Source organism: Orycteropus afer, unplaced genomic scaffold (genome assembly GCF_000298275.1).
Source record: "Orycteropus afer afer isolate SDZICR_OR568_19922 unplaced genomic scaffold, OryAfe1.0 scaffold00063, whole genome shotgun sequence".
In the NCBI taxonomy this organism is placed as follows: Eukaryota; Metazoa; Chordata; class Mammalia; order Tubulidentata; family Orycteropodidae; genus Orycteropus; species Orycteropus afer.
Window position 1 is genome coordinate 4,642,351 of NW_006921650.1, and position 16,465 is coordinate 4,658,815.

The following is a 16,465-nucleotide window of genomic DNA, read 5'->3' on the forward strand; positions in this document are numbered from 1 at the left end:
GCACAAAATGGAATAACTGCTTCACAGTTCCCACAAACTTTCCTTCAATTAACCCCCTAGGTTACTCCTCAAGTGCAAAGTGGTTTGTAGTCTCCTGTGGTTGAACTGGACTCTGAGATTCTTCTTTGTCGTATCCTCACAAGACCAGTTGCCCACCTTCTGACCCTGATCTTGTATGGAGTCTCTTTCTTTCTTTGGGCTTTCAAATTGATTCTTGTACTATAAATGTTTTGGCCATTTTTTCCTGGTCATTAATGTTTGTTTTCATTCTAATCCTCTTCAATGTAAAGCTATTGAAATGTTCTGTCGTTTATTACAGAAGATATATTATTTTTGTATTGACATCAAATGTCTTAAGTCAATAGCTATTTCTGAAAAATTAAGAGGTAAAAGCCTAAGGCAAACAAACAAACAAACAAAACCTCTCTGACAGAAATAACAATGCAAGGGTCAAAAGGTTCACTCTCTCCTTCCTACTCAAATATCTCATCTTTCTCTCTATTTTTCCCTATGTTGTTGTCATGTGCCATCGAGTTGGCCTGGACTCATAGTGACCCCTCCTTGGATTTTCAAGACGGTATCACTGAGGAAGTAGATTGCCCAACCTTCCTTCCAAGGAGTGGCTGGTGGGCTTGAAGCGCCAGACTTTTGGTTAGCAGTCAAAGCGTTTTAGGCACTATGCTACCAGAGCTCCTTTTTCCTCATATATTGGAAACTAATTTGTTTTCTCTCAATAGGTGGAGGAGCTTTTCACACTTAGTGTAAATTTTAACCACTGCGACTACTGCTTTATAGCTTATATATGTTATTCATTTAATTTTCATAATTTGGTTAAGTAGACCTCATGCCCTGGTGGCTCAGCTGTTTAAAACTTGGTTGCTAATAAAAAGGTAGGTGGTTTGAACCCACCAGCTGCTTCATGGGTGAAAGATGAGGCACTCTGCTTCTGTAGAGATTACAGCCTTCAAAACCCTATGGGATAGTTCTACTCTGATCTATAAGGTTACTATGAGTTGGAATTGACTAAATAGCACACAACAAGACCCCACACAAAAATTCACTTATTCATTAGTTCAATAAATAAATCAAACCAAACTCACTGCTGTGGAGTTGGATCCGACTTATAGCAACCCCTCTTTGCATTTCTGAGGAGGTATGTCTACGGAAGTAGATTACCCAACCTTCCTTCTGAGGAGTGGCTGGTGGGTTTGAACCGCCAGACTTCTGGTTAGCAGTCAAATGCCTTAGGCACTACAACACCAGAGCTTCCCAGTTCAATAAATATACATTGAAAATTTACAATATGCCAGAAGCAGGGACAACAAAAACAGGCCAGTAGTTTGAATTTCTCTGTGGAAAATGCATTAGAGGTGCAAGAAAGGATATAAGTAGAATGGTTAGAAAGCTGTCATAGTTCAGGTGTAAAATGTTTGTAGTATGATTAGAGTGGTATGGGCAGTGGTGGTGGAAGAAAAGAAGACAGATTGATTTGGGATATATTTAGGATGTAAAGTCTATATTCTATGTTGAGGGATTTTGGGACTGGGAACATGTGTAGTGAACTACTTAATATGGCCTTTCAGGCCATAGTACTACATTTTGTGATGGATTGTAAACCTTAGCCTGTATGCCTCTACATTAAGGAACTCTGATGGCATAGTGGTTAAACCATTGGGCTGCTAACTAAGAGTTTGGTGGTTTGAATCCACCAACTGTTCTGTGAGAGAAAAATGAGTCAGTCTGCTTCTGTAAAGATTTACCACCTTTGAAACCCTGTGGGGCAGTTCTATTCTGACCTCTTAGTGTAGCTATGAGTCAGAATCAACTCAGTGACAATGGGTTTTGGGTTTTTTGGTATGCCTGTGGTTATGGCTCCATTTTGAAGTGAGTTGTCCATTACATTAATGAGGCAGGATTAGGTTGGGATGTATGTTAAGTCACCACCTTACTAGAGGGTGTGACTTAAGTCACCACCCTCCGTTTACTTAAGGGAATGGTCTGCATATGTATATATGAATGCCCTTGCAGAGTTCTCTCTCTTGCTCTGGATCCTGCATCTGGTTCATCATCATCTGACCTCTGGTATGGGGACATGAGGCAGCTTCCACAGCCTTGTGAGATAGCAGCCTGTTGTCTGACCAACTGATTTGAGTTTGTTGGCCCCTGCAACCATGCAAGTGAGAATACTCCAGGCTGATGCCTGACCTATGCATTTGGAACTTGCCAGCCTCCACAACCACATGAGCCATTTTGTTGACAGATAACAAGTTCTGTGAGACATTACAGGAGCTCTGGTGGCATAGCGGATAAGGCATTTGGCTGCTAACCAAAAGGTCAATGTTTCAAACCCACCAGCTGCTCTGTGGAAGGAAGATGGGGCGAGCTACTTCCGTAAAGATTTACCGCCTCAGAAAACCAATGGGGGTCACTATAAGTTGGAATCGACTTGACGGCAGTGAGTTTGGTTGAGTTTGTGGGACATTGCAGTGCATGGACCAGCCTTGTGCTGATCCCTAAAAGAAATTATCTGTGCAGCAGGATTTGAGGTCCAAAGTGGGAAGCGTCAAGGAACTCTTAGCCTTCTGGGTATGTTACTAAGTGTCTAAGTGTGCCACACATGATGTTAGGAAATAGTGGAAGAGAACTTGTAGGGCAAATATATCATGAATTTCGTTTTGGACAGGTTAAGTTGGAAATACACCTGAAAGATCCCAAAGGAGAAAGGAAATATGAAGCTACACAGGTCTGGAAATCATACAAGTAATCTGTGCTTCAAATACAAATGTGGAAATTGTCGATGTATGGGAATTAAAGCTATGAAATAATGCATTTGGGGAGAGACTGTGGAATGATAAGAGAAGAGATCCTAGAAAAAAGCATCCAGGAGAAAAAACCATCAAAAAATACTGAGAAGATAATGACCGTAAAGCTATGAGAAATCCCTGGAAATTGTGATAAAAGAGATAGTATAAATATAAAAGAAGGAACGAAGAGCCAAAGTGGCTAATGGTGCTAAGAGGTCACATAAGAGTTTGTTATAATTATGGACATGGACTTAAAAACTATTTTTGTAACATCAGAAAGCTAGATGGGACAGGTAATAGGGTAGAATGGATGAAGTGTCAGGCACCTTCTAAGTGCTCCATGGGTGTAATCTTATTTCATTCTCACAATGACTCTTACAGATGAGGAAACTGAAGCTCAGAGAAGTAAGATGATTGCCCAAACACATGCAATTGTAAGAGGCAACAGAGCTTGAACTCAAAATCCAATTTTAAACATGTTTGGTTGAATTCTGTTGTTGTTATTGCTTTCTTTCTTTCTTCCTTTTTTATTTTTTTCAAGACAATTTGCATCTTCAAAAAGGAAATGGAATAAATTTTCAAGGTATTTTTGAGATATTCAGTGAAAGGAAATAAAGCACCATAGTCTTTATTTTGGGGTCTTCTCTGTTTCATTTTATTAGTAATACATGCATATTTCAAAAGAATTTTTATAAAAAGCACCTGAACTCTGCCTCATTCTCATCTCATTTCTAATCTAAAGAGGCAAACATTTTAATTCTTTTAGCTGTGAAGTTGCTGTTGATTATGTTGTATTTATTTTCATATTTCTAAAGAATATGCTAATACTGCTCAGTCTGACTTTATACTTTTTGGATACTACTTATGGATTTTCATGATAGAAAATCATGTCACACATTAATGTAACTATGTAAATATTGTTCATTAAAAGCAAATATTATATTATATTTTGTCTTAAGGTAACAATCACCTGATTTTAACTTGCATGCTTTTTTATAATCCTATCCTTCATTAAAGTCACTGTAAATGAATCAATCATCAGTGTTTTCAGTATCCTCAAATTTGTCAATGAAGTCCTCTTGTTTTCCAAAGGCTTATCTCCCAGGAGCTTTATCTTCCTGTGGCAGCATTTTCATGCCTCGTTACATTTTTCCCTCCATCTACTTTCTGTCCCCCTGCTTCCCCTAGAAGTGTGCTCTCTTCTTATTCTCTCATCTACCTTCTTTCAATGGGAGCTCAGGTAGAATAGTGTCTAAGGCACTTGGCTGATAACCAGAAGGGTGGAGGTTCAAACCCACCAGCCACTCCCTGGAAGGAAGGTTGGGCAATCTACTTCTCTAGTGATACTGCCTCGGAAACCCAAGGAGGGGTCACTGTGAGTTGGATCTGACCCCGTGGCAATGGTTGTGTTGCATTTTGAGTACCTTCTTTCAAACAGAATCTATTACAAAAGGGTGAATAGTAATGTGGTCTCTGTCCCAGTTCATTGGATCCCAGAACTGTTAAATGTAAGAATTTGTTTCCGAAAGAAGCCTGGTGGGTAAAGGATCAAAATTTTAAAAATAAATAAATAAATAAATAAATATGCAAACGTAACTGCCACTGAGTCAATTCCATTGAGTTGTAAGATTGTCAAGGCTGAGACCTTTTGGAAGCAGATCACCATGCCTTTCACTGCCAACAATTTTTCAGTAGCCAAGTGCTTAACTGTTTGTGCAACTCAGGGATTCTATTTGTACTTTGAAATTAGCCTAAGAGGCCACCATGTGTCACTGTGTTGAAGCATTGTTTGTCAGTGTCACAAGCACCATCGCGCTGATTCAAAACAATAACCTAGCTTCCATGTGGGCCCTCCCTTCACAAAAGTGGTGCCAAAGTCCTTAGCTACAGAAACATTCAAGTGAAAGCTGATTGCAAAACTATCTATAATCTCTATCCATTATTAATCTTGCATTAAACATGCCTTAAAATGTAATTTTTGTTCAGGAAGTTATTTTTCTTACTCATTAAAGCACATTATTAAATATTTTATGAGCAATTGCTGTCACTGTCAGAAATATAATAACAGCAGGGAATTTTACATTCATTCTTAGGAAAATAATTAAGTAGTAGATTGTAGAGCCAAGCAAACTGGTTTAGAGTCACTTTTAATCTATTATTACAAGAACTATTGCTGTTTTAAATAATCAAGCAATCTGAAGTGTGTGCCACAGACAACTATATACTCTTAAATAAATTATTTGGATTGCTCAACCTAATTGCTGCTCATGGTGATAAAGATGTAAACTGGATTTTATAAAGTGCAATATTATCTTCTCAGGAAAACTTCTTGAAGTGGTGCAACATAAACCATAGGAAGTAAATGATAAAGACGTCATAAACTGTGAGATCTGCTGGTGAAATATCACTGCATACAACTCCAATAGAGATCATATTATCTTAAAGTGAGATCTCAAGAATAGTAGCATCAGAATTACTGAAGCACTTATTGGAAATGCAAATTCTTTGTGTTGTTGTTGTTATGTGCCCTCGAGTCAAACCCAACTCATAGCGACCCCTCCTTGGGTTTCTGAGGCAGTATCACTACGGAAGCAGGATTGCCCAAACTTCCTTCCAAGGAGTGGCTGGTGAGTTTGAACCACCTGCCATCTGGTTAGCAGGCAAGTGTCTTAGCTTCTTTAGGCTCCATTTTAGTCATGCTAAATCAGAATTTCTGTGAGTTGGGTCCAGCAAGCAGTACCAAAATCCAAACCAAACCCACCACCATTGACTCAATTATATGACCCTATAGAACAGAATAGAAGTGTCTTATAGGGTTTCCAAGACTGTAAATCTTTACAGAAGCATTCTGCCTCATCTTTCACCATGGAGCAGCTAGTGGGTCTGAACCACTGACCTTTTGGTTAGCAGCCAAAGGCTTTAACCATTGCTCCACCAGAACTTATTTAAGCAGTGCCAAACCAAATCCACTGCCATGAAGTTGATTCTGACTCATAGCAACCCTGTAGGACAGAATAGAACTGCCCTCATAAGGTTTCCAAAGCTGTAGATCTTTACAGAAGCCGACTGCCTCATCTTTCTCCAACAGAATGGCTGGTGGGTTCAAACTGCTGACCTTTTGGTTAACAGCCAAATAAGTTAACCATTACACTACCAGAGCTCCTTTTAAGCAGTATAAAAATCAAAACCAAATTCACTGCTGTTGAGCTTACGATTCCGACTCATAGCAACCCCTCCTCAGGTTTCTGACATGTTATCTCTACAGAAGTAGATTGTCCAGTCTTCCTTCCAAGATTTTAGCCAGCATCAGCTGGAAAGCTTGTTAAAACAGAGATTGCTGGGACCAACCCTGATTCAGTACTTCTCAACTGATGATGATGCTGCTGGACACATTGAGAACTACTTGACTAGGGAAATTAAACACTACATGGTTGAAATGAGTTATTGTATGATTTTGTTTGGGGAGTTTTACCATTATTCCTATTAAAGTTTGTGAATGTTGTGAATGCAGGGAAGAGAAGGGGGGAGTCAATTTCTGAACAAATTTATTGAGACCTACTTTTTTTTTTTTTCTTATTGTGATTTGGGTGAGTTTCCAGACCAAATTTATTTCCCATACAGCAGTCCATATACATTTTGTCTCATGACATTGACTGCAATTCCCCACAATGTAACAGCTCTCTTCCCACTTCCTCCCTGTAGTTACCTCTTCTCTGTATCCTTCCCTTCTATACACACCTGCCCCCTGAGCTGTCTCCCTATGCCCTTCTGTTCTCCCATGATTGATTGCTTCAAGGAGTGTATCTACCTGATATAAATGTTCATCCCATATGCCTATCTGCTGTTTGGCTGGAAGCCACAGGAGTGAGTTCAATTCTAGATCTGAAGGGTGGCCAGGGGCCATAGTCTCAGGGTCTCACCAGGCTCTATCAGACTAGCAAACCTGGTCTTTTTTTTTTTTTTTATGATTTTGAGTTTTGTTCTACATTGTTCTCTCACTCTATCTGGGACCTCCTGCACTGATCACCCTCCTAGTTGTTGAAAGTGGCAGTGGGTCACCATCTAGTTCTTCTGGTCTCATGGTCAGATAGGCTGAGGATCACATGGTCTACCAGTCCCTTGGACTAATTGTTTCCATGCATTTTTGTTTTTCTTCATTATTCTTTGCTCTGGATGAGGTGAGACCAATCATTACATCTAGATGGCCACTTGCAAGCTTTTAATATCCCAGTTGCTACTCACCAAAGTAGAACAATGTTTTTGTGTAGTATGCTAAAGCCAAATGAGTTTGATGTCCCCTGCAACCATGGTCCTGAGCCCACAGGTCCAACTACTTGCTCCCTCCAGGTAGCTGGCTGTGACCAAGAAGCCACCACAACCTTGTCCCTTGTCAGCTCTCCTATACAAGTAGGCATGCTTACAGTGCATAGAAATACACATATAGAAACATTGTCTGCTAACCCTATACATGGTTATATGCACCCTACCTTTGCCTAGACATATCTGATTGTTCAGCCTGTCCACTCATCTATCAACCCATAGATTAATGCTTGCCATCACTGACAATGCAGTACTGTACAGGCAAAATGGTTCATCTTTGTACTTCCCATGTACCTCTTTGTCTTCATCTGAGACCTAGCCTATTAAACCACCACTTACCTGTCAGTTTGTCATACTGTGGTGGCTTGCATGTTGCTGTGATGGTGGTATTTCAAATATCACCAGGGTCACCCATGGTGCACAGGTTTCAGTAGAGCTTCCAGACTAAGACAGACTAGGAAGAAAGGCATGAAAGTCTACTTCTGAAAAAATTGGCTATTGAAAACCTTATGAATAACAGTGGAACGTTGTCTGATAACAGTGCCTGAAGATGGACCCCTAAGGTTGTAAGGCACTCAAAATATGACAAGGGAAGAGCTGCCTCCTCAAAATAGAGTCAACCTTAATAACAAAGATGGAATAAAGCTTTAGGGGGCCTTCATTTACTAATGTGGAATTACTCAAAATGAGAAGAAATAGCTGGAAGCATCCATTAATAATCAGAACATGGCATGTATGAAGTATGAATCTAGAAAAATTGGAAATTGTAAAAAATAAAATGGAGCAGAAAAATATAGATGTCCTAGGCATTAATGAGCTGAAATGGACAGGCATTGACCATTTTTAATTGGTCAATCATAAGATCTACTATTCCAGGAATAATAAATTGAAAGATGGTGTCACATTTATTGTCAAGAAGAACATTTCAAGATCCATCCTGAAGTACAATGTTGTCAGTGATAGGATAATATCCATATGGATACAAGGAAGACCAGTTAATACAGCTATTTAAATTTACCACTAACCATTAAACCACTAAAGCCAAAGACGAAGAAATTGAAGATTTTTTGAAGATGAAGAAATTTAAGATTTTCTGCAGTCTGAAATTGACCAAACATTCAATTTAAGATGTATTGATAATTACTAGTGATTGGAATGTAAAAGCTGGAAACAAAAAAATAGGCTCAGTAGTCAGAAAATACAGCCTTGGTAATAGAAAAGATGCTGAAGATCTCATGATAGAATTTTGCCAAACCAATAATTTATTCATGGCAAATACTTTTTTAAAACAACATACACAGTGGCTATACACTTGGACCTCTCTAGATGAAATATACAGGAATCAAATCAAATATATCTGTGAAAAAAAGATGATGGAGAAACTCAATATCATCAGTCAGAACAAGGCTAGGGGTTACCTGCGGAACAGACAATCAATTGCTCGTATGCAAGTTCAAGTTGAAGTCGAAGAAAATGAAAACAAGTCCATGTGAGCCAAAATACAACATTGATTACATCCCACCTGAATTTAGACCATCTCAAGAATAGATTTGATGCATTGACAACTAATGACAAAACAGGAGACATGTTGTGGGATGACATCAATGACATCACACATGAAGAAGTCAGTCATTAAAAAGAAAGAAAAGACCAAAATGAATGTCAGAAGAGACTCTAAAACTTGCTATTGGCCATAGAATAGCTAAAGTAATTGGAAGAAATGATGAAGTGAAAGAGCTGAATGGAAGATTTCAAAGGATGACATGAGAAGACAAAGCCAAGTATTATACTGAAGTGTGCAAGGAATTGGAATTGGAAAACCAAAAGGGAAGAACACACTCTGCACTTCTCAAGCTGAAAGAACTGAAGAAAAACATTCAAGCTTGAGTTGCAATATTGAAGAATTCTATGGGCAAAATATTGAACCACACAGGAAGCATCAAAAGAAGATAGAAGGAGTACACACATTCTCTCTACCAAAAATAATTGATCAGCATTCAACCATATTAGAAGGTACCATACAATCAAGAACCAATGGTGTTGAAGGAACAATCAAAGCCGCATTGAAGACATTGGCAAAAACAAGGCTCCAGGAATGGATGGAATACCCATTGAGATGGTTCAAGGAAAGTGCCACACTGGAAGCACTTACTCATTTATGCCAAAAAAACATGGAAGACAGGTACCTGACCAACAGACTGGAACTGATCCATATTTGTGCCCATTCTAAAGGAAGGTAATCCAACAGAATGCAGAAATTATTGGGTATTATCATTAACATCGCATGCATGTAAATTTTTTCTGAAAATAATTAAAAAATGGTTGCAGCAGTACATCGACAGGGAACTGCCAGAAATTCAAGCTGGATTTAGAAGAGGATGTGGAACCAGAGCTATTGTTAATGTCAGATGATCTTGGCTGAAAGTGAAGAATGCCAGGAAGATGTCTATCTGTGTTTTATTGACTTTGCAAAGGCAGTTGACTGTGTGGATCATAACGAATTATGGATAACATTGCAAAAAATGAGAATAGAACACTTCATTATGCTCATGAGAAACCTCTGCATTGACCAAGAGGCACCTGTTTGAAAGGAACAAGGGGATACTACATGGTTAAAAATTAGGAAAGGTGTGTGTCAGGGTTTTATCCTTTTACCATACTTACTCAATCTGTATGCTGAGCAAATAATCTGAGAAGCCGGACTACATGAGGAAGAATGTGGCATCAGAATTGGAGGAGGACTCATCAACAACCTGCAATATGCAGATGACACAACCTTGCTTGCTGAAAGCAAAGAGGACTTGAAGTACTTACTGTATGGATTACACTTCACCATGAATATTTTAAAAATCCTCAGAATAGAGAAGCAACATCATGATAAACAGAAAAAAAGATTGAAGTTGCCAAATATTTTATTTTACTTGGATCCCAAATTAACACTTACTGTGGTGGTTAAGTTTGTGTGTCAATGTGGCTTGGCCTGGTTGAGTGGCTGGGAAGTTGAATGTAGTTATTTCCCATGACGAGACTGGCAATCAGTTCCATGGTGGGACCTACCACAAGCAGCTGAGCAGCTGCTTTAAGGATATGGTCTGCTTCCCGTATATAAGAAACAGCTTTGGGAATTGTCTCTAGCTTATGGCATGCTTGGACCCCACATGTAGCTGTGTCGCTGTGTAGCAGCCTGCCATGCTCTGCCAACTTTGGAACTTTCAATGGACTTGAATTAATTTGGTATGGAGCTCTGGTAGCATAGTGCCTAAGGCACTTGACTGCTAACCAGAAGGCTAGTGGTTCAAACCCACCAGCCACTCCTCGGAAGGAGGGTTGGGCAATCTACTTCCATAGTTATACCACCTCAGAAACCCAAGGAGGGGTCACTATGAGTCGAGTCTGACTCGATGACCCATAACAACAACAACAACGTGTGGTTTGGTAACATCGGGAGTGTGCCATTTTATTTGTCAACCTTGGGCTTGTTAACATCAGCAGCCAGTAGCTGCCTGAGTGAAGAGATGCCTCTAGCTTCAGTGGGCCAGGAGCAGGAAGCGGAGCTGAAGCCCAAGGTCGAGGGGCTTTCACACAGCCCCTAGAGCCTGGCACTTGGAACTCGGACTTCTAGCCATCCGAACAGTAAGAGAATAAACTCCTTTTTGTTCAACCTATCCCATTTGTGGTATTTCTGTTAGAGCGGTACTAGGTAACAAAAACACTTAGGGAAGCAGCAGTTGAGAAATCAAATGATATACTGCTTTGGGTAAATCTGCTGCAAAAGACTTCTTTAAAGTGTTAAAGTGTAGAGATGTCACCTCAAAGATTAAAGTGTGCCTGACCCAAGCCATGGCATTTTCAATCACCTCATATGCAAGTAAAAGCTGGACAGTGAATAAAGAATGCCAGAGAAAAATTTATACATTTGAATTATAGTGTTGGTGAGGAATATTGACTATACCATTCACTGCCAGAAGAACAAACAAATCTGTGTTTAATTAAATACAACCAGGATCCTCCCTAGAAATTGGGATGATCAAACTTCGCCTTTCGTACTCTGGTCATATTGACAGGAGAGACCAGTCCCTGGAGAAGAATTTCATGCTTGGTAAAGTGGATGGTCAGCGAAAAAGAGGAAGACCCTCAATGAGATGCATTGACAAAGTTGTTGCAATGACGGGCTCAACCATAGCAACAATTGTGCGGAAGGCACAGGACTGGATATAGTTTCATTCTGTTGTATGTATGGTTGCTATGAGTTGGAAATGACTCAATGTTACCTAACAACAACAACAACAACCCTATTAAAACCAACAGACAGGAAAGAACCATGCATCTTTGGAGTTTGCATACTAGCAGCAACAATAAACAGCAAAGTTGAATTTTATTATAGTCATTCTACATTCTTTAAAATGTTGAGAAGAGTAAGTGCCATATGAATAGTATCTTAACAAATGAGTCCACCATCTGGAGGTATCAAGAAAAGTTTTCCTGAGAAAGTGATTTTTAAGTTGCCACCTGAAGAATGATGTATTCATTTTCTACTGCTGTTATAACAAATTCCCACAAATTTAGCAGGTTAAATAATATAAATTTATTATCTTACCTATCTGTAGGAAAGAATTCTGAAATGGGCTGAAATCAAGCTATCAACAGGATTGTGTTCCTCTCTGGAGGCTCTCAGGTATAATATGTTGGTTTGCCTTTACCAGCTTCTGGAAGTCACCTACGTTCCCTGGCTCATGACCCTTTCCTCCATCTTCAAAGTTAGCAACACTGCAACTTTCTACTTTATAGTCACACCTTTCTCTTTCTGATTCCTCTCTTCTGTTTCTTCCATTTCTAAGGACCCTCTGGCTACCTTGGACCACCAAGATAATCCAGGATAATATCTTTCTCTTAAAGTCAAATGACTGGCCAATTTAATTCTATTTGGAACCTAAATTTCTCTTTACCATGTAACCTAACCCCTTCATAGTTTCTGGGGATTCAAATGTGACCTCTTTGAGGGTAGGAGGGGCACAGGGAGAATTATTCTGCCTATCATAGATCCTAAGAATTTACTTAAAAACCAAACCAAACCCACTGCCATTGAGTGGATCCCCATAGAGCTTCCATGGCTATACATGTTTACAGAAGCAGACTGCCTCATATTTCTCCCACAGAGTGGCTGGTGGGTTTGAAATGCTGACATTTTGGTTAGCAGCCCAATACCTTAACCACTACACCACCAGAGCTCCTAAGAACTTATTTAAAACAAACAAACAAAACAAAACAAAAAACCAAACTCACTGCTGTGGAGTCAGATCCGACTCATAGTGTCCCCTCCTTGGGTTTCCAAGTCAGTATCACTGCGGAAGTAGATTACCCAACCTTCCTTCCAAGAAAGTGGCTAGTGGGTTTGAACCGGCAGCCTTCTGGTTAGCAGTTAAGTGCCTTAGGCACTACGCCACCAAAACTCCTTATTTAGGAGGATTAAAAGTAGGAAAAGAGGATTCTAAGCACGTGTTGTTCTACAATGTATGCGAAGACTTGGGCATGACAGATGCACGGCATTTAAAAAGATGTACAAAGACCCGTGTTATATGAACAGGAAAGAGAGACAGTGGGGCTTATGATGTGGGTGGAGATTAGAAGATGTGGTCTCCAGAAGAAATAAACTTTCAAAATGATATACAGGTGAACAGTAACACCAGGGAGGTACCCACTCCTTAAAACAATCAACCATATGGATCAAATGGGCAGCATAGCCCAAGTTTAAAGCTCAGACTGTAGGAAAGGGTAGGGAAGAAGGAGGCACAGAAATTGTCAACATAGGAAGATAAGTGAGAAGAATGCTGACACATTTTGGGGATCGCAATCTATGTCATAAAGCAAAATGTATATGAATTGTTGAAAGAAAAACCAATTTTCTCTGTAAACTTTCACCAAAGTCACAATAAAAAGTTTTTTAAAAATTGTTAACTGGGCTCAATTTTTCAAAGGAAAAAGGAACTTTCAAACAAATAAGATAATTTTGAAAGGAGAGATAAACAAAAACAAAACAAAACAAAAATATGGAATCATTAAGGCAAATATATTCCCCAAAACATTTAGCCAAGTAGCATGCTGACATATCCAATCTTCAATTTTAAATATTGTGCCTTTTAGCAATGATTCATGTAATTCTGCAAATACTTAAGGTTATATTTCCTAGATTCCTGGAAGAAATATCAATAGAAGAAAGGTCACTATTCTTGAAAGGTACCTGATATCTGGAGAGCTTTTAGGAAGAGGAAGAAAGATTTTGATAGGTTAATAATTTTTAAAGTATAATTTCCCATTATCAGCAAATGTTACATAGGAGACTGCAACGCAGAATTTTTTTTTTTCTGAAATCTAAAATGTCCTGATAGATACTTAAAGTATAATTTATCATTTTCAGTAAATGTTACATGGAAAATTGCAATGCAAAAAAAAAGGTATATATTTTCTGGCATCTAATATGCCCTCATAGTAACCCAGGAGGCCCATTAGCTAACCAGAGAATTATCATATTTTGTCTTTGAGGAAATATTGTTCTGGATCTAAATACAAGTCTCTGTACTAGTGCAGGGGCTGTTATGCAGCCTGAAACTCCTAATGTTACTTGCAAATGTTTTCTTATAGGTAAATATGTCCATTTTTTTCACATATCCATGGCATCTGCTTCAAATCTGTATTTGCTTGTTAGCTTGCTACATACACACTGGTCTGTCAGTTACTTCTGCATCAGCTAAGTATATCCCAAACCTCTATGGCATCAGCTTCAAATCTCTGATTTATAAGTTAGCCTAGAAAGCACTTTCTTATTTGATCTCACAGAATTACTTTCCTGAGACTTGTGAGAAGCTCTCTTGGACTCCTGCTTGGCCATACTATTTTTCTTCTGGTGCCTACCATAAATGGATTTTCAACCCTTTTGCAATTTTACCTTGTACACAGAGGGATGATCTCATAAATATCAACCTTCAAATTCAGCTTATTTCTGGTGGGTCAGAGGAGGAGCTGGATAGAGAAGAAGCACTTGGGAGGCTTCCAGATTATCTTTCTGTCAATTTCTTGATAAGCTTGCATTTAGAAGAAGTCAGACAGCCCTGTGGATAAACTTCTTGAAAGAAACATTCTACCTCATACATTTCCTTACCATCCTCTTCAATTACCTTGACCTGCCTGTCTTTTGCATCCTCAGAGAGTGAGTGCTGCACAACAGCATTTTTCTTTAATGCATAGGCTGTCCTTCAATTTGGGGAGCTGGGAAGGACTTCAGGATTCATGCCTTTCTTTTTTTTATACTCTACCTTCCTGCCAGTCTTCTTTCCAAAATCTGTCTTGCCTTTCTTTCTTTATACTATGTATAATACCAAAGACAACACCAAATATGTTGAAGTTCTTTTAATAAGCCATGTCAAAGTCCTCATCCAAGACCCTTTCTTCAGTGGACATTTCTTCAAATGAAGTCAGGGAATTATTCCATGGGAACCAGGTCATATCATGAGAAATTGCTTCATCAATGTTCTTGAACCAGGCCAGCCAAGAAGGTAAAGAGGCACTGTCTCAGGGAGACAAAATTGATGACACTTGTGTCCAGCACTATTTTCCTATCACTGCGGGTATTCTACACCTTGGACTTCAGGCTCAGGTTTTTAACAGCTTCCTTGCTGGAGCATAAACTCTTCCCCTGCTACAGCTCATCAACATCTTCAGTAGATTTCGGTACACTTCTGACCTCGGAGGCTTTTAATCCACTGGCTATCATCTATGCTTGCTGCTTTTGGTAGTGACAATGAACATTATTGTGTTTACATCCTTTCACATGCATTTTCTTCTTGGGAAAAATGTCAGGAGTAAAATAGAAAATTGAAGAGTTTGCCTGAATCTATCTGCCCACCATGGAGATCCTGGGTGGCACAAACAGGTAAGCACTTGACTACTAGTTGAAAAGTTGGTAGTTTGAACTCACCCAGAGGTTCCTCAGAAGAAAAAGTCCTGGCAATCTGCTTCTGAAAGTCACAGCCTTAAAAACCTTGAGTCAGAATCAACTAAATGGCAACTAACAATAATAACAATGAATTTATGGCTCCAACTTCTTCATTTTTAAATCTTTCCCCTTTCCTGTCTTTCTTTCTTTAACCTTATCCTTATGTTCAATCTTTTTTTGTTTTTAATCCTTACACTATCTCACCCCATTTTCATTCCCATAGTTATGTTTTTCTTAACAATTCCTCTCTTTGACTTCTGTTTCTCTGGTACTGGATGGACTTACATAAGTAATTGGATGCATTTACTTCACTACATACATGCACTAAATACTGCTGGAAGATGAGTCCTTCAGGTTGGAAGGCACATAAAATATGACTAGGCTCTTCTCAAAGTAGAGCCAACCTTAATGATGAAGATGGAGTAAAGCTTTTGAGACCTTTGTTTGCTGATGGTCCATGACTCAAAATGGGAAAAAACACATGCAAACATCCATTCACAATCAGACCATGGAATGTACAAAGTATGAATGTAGGAAAATTGGGAGTTGTCAAAAATGATATGGAATGCATAAAGATTGATATCCTAAGCATTAGTGAGCTAGAATGGACTGGTATTGGCCATTTTGAATTAACTAATTATATATGGTCCACCATGCCAGGAATGACAAACTGAAGAGAAATGGTGTGGCATTCATTGTCAAAAAGAATGTTTCAAGATCTATCCTGAAGTATAATGCTTTCACTGATAGGATAATATCTGTATTTCTACAAGGAAGACCAGTTAATACTATCATTATTCAAATTTATGCACCAACCACTAAAGCCAAAGGTGAAGAAATTGAAGATTTTAACCAATTTCTGCAGTCTGAAATTGACCAAACATGCAATTAAAATATATTGATTATTACTGGTGATTGGAACACAAAAATTGGAAACAAAGAAGCATTGATAGTTGGAAAATATGGACTTGCTGATAGAAATAATGCTGGAAATTGCATAATAGGATTTTGCAAAACCAATGACTTATTCATTGCAATCACCTTTTTTTAACAACATCAAGGGCAGCAATACACATGGACCTTGCCAGATGGAATACACAGGACTCAGATCAACTACATCTGTGGAAAGAGGTAATGGAGAAATTAATACCTTCAGTCAAAACAAGGCCAGGAGCTGACTGTGGAACAGACCATCAGTTGCACATATGCAAGTCTGAAATGAAGCCAAAAAAAAATAAAAAAATAAAAACAAGTCCACAAGAACCAAAATATGACTTTGAGTATATCCCACCTGAATTGAGAGACCATGTGAAGGATAGAATTGACACATTGAACACCAGAGAGTGAAAAG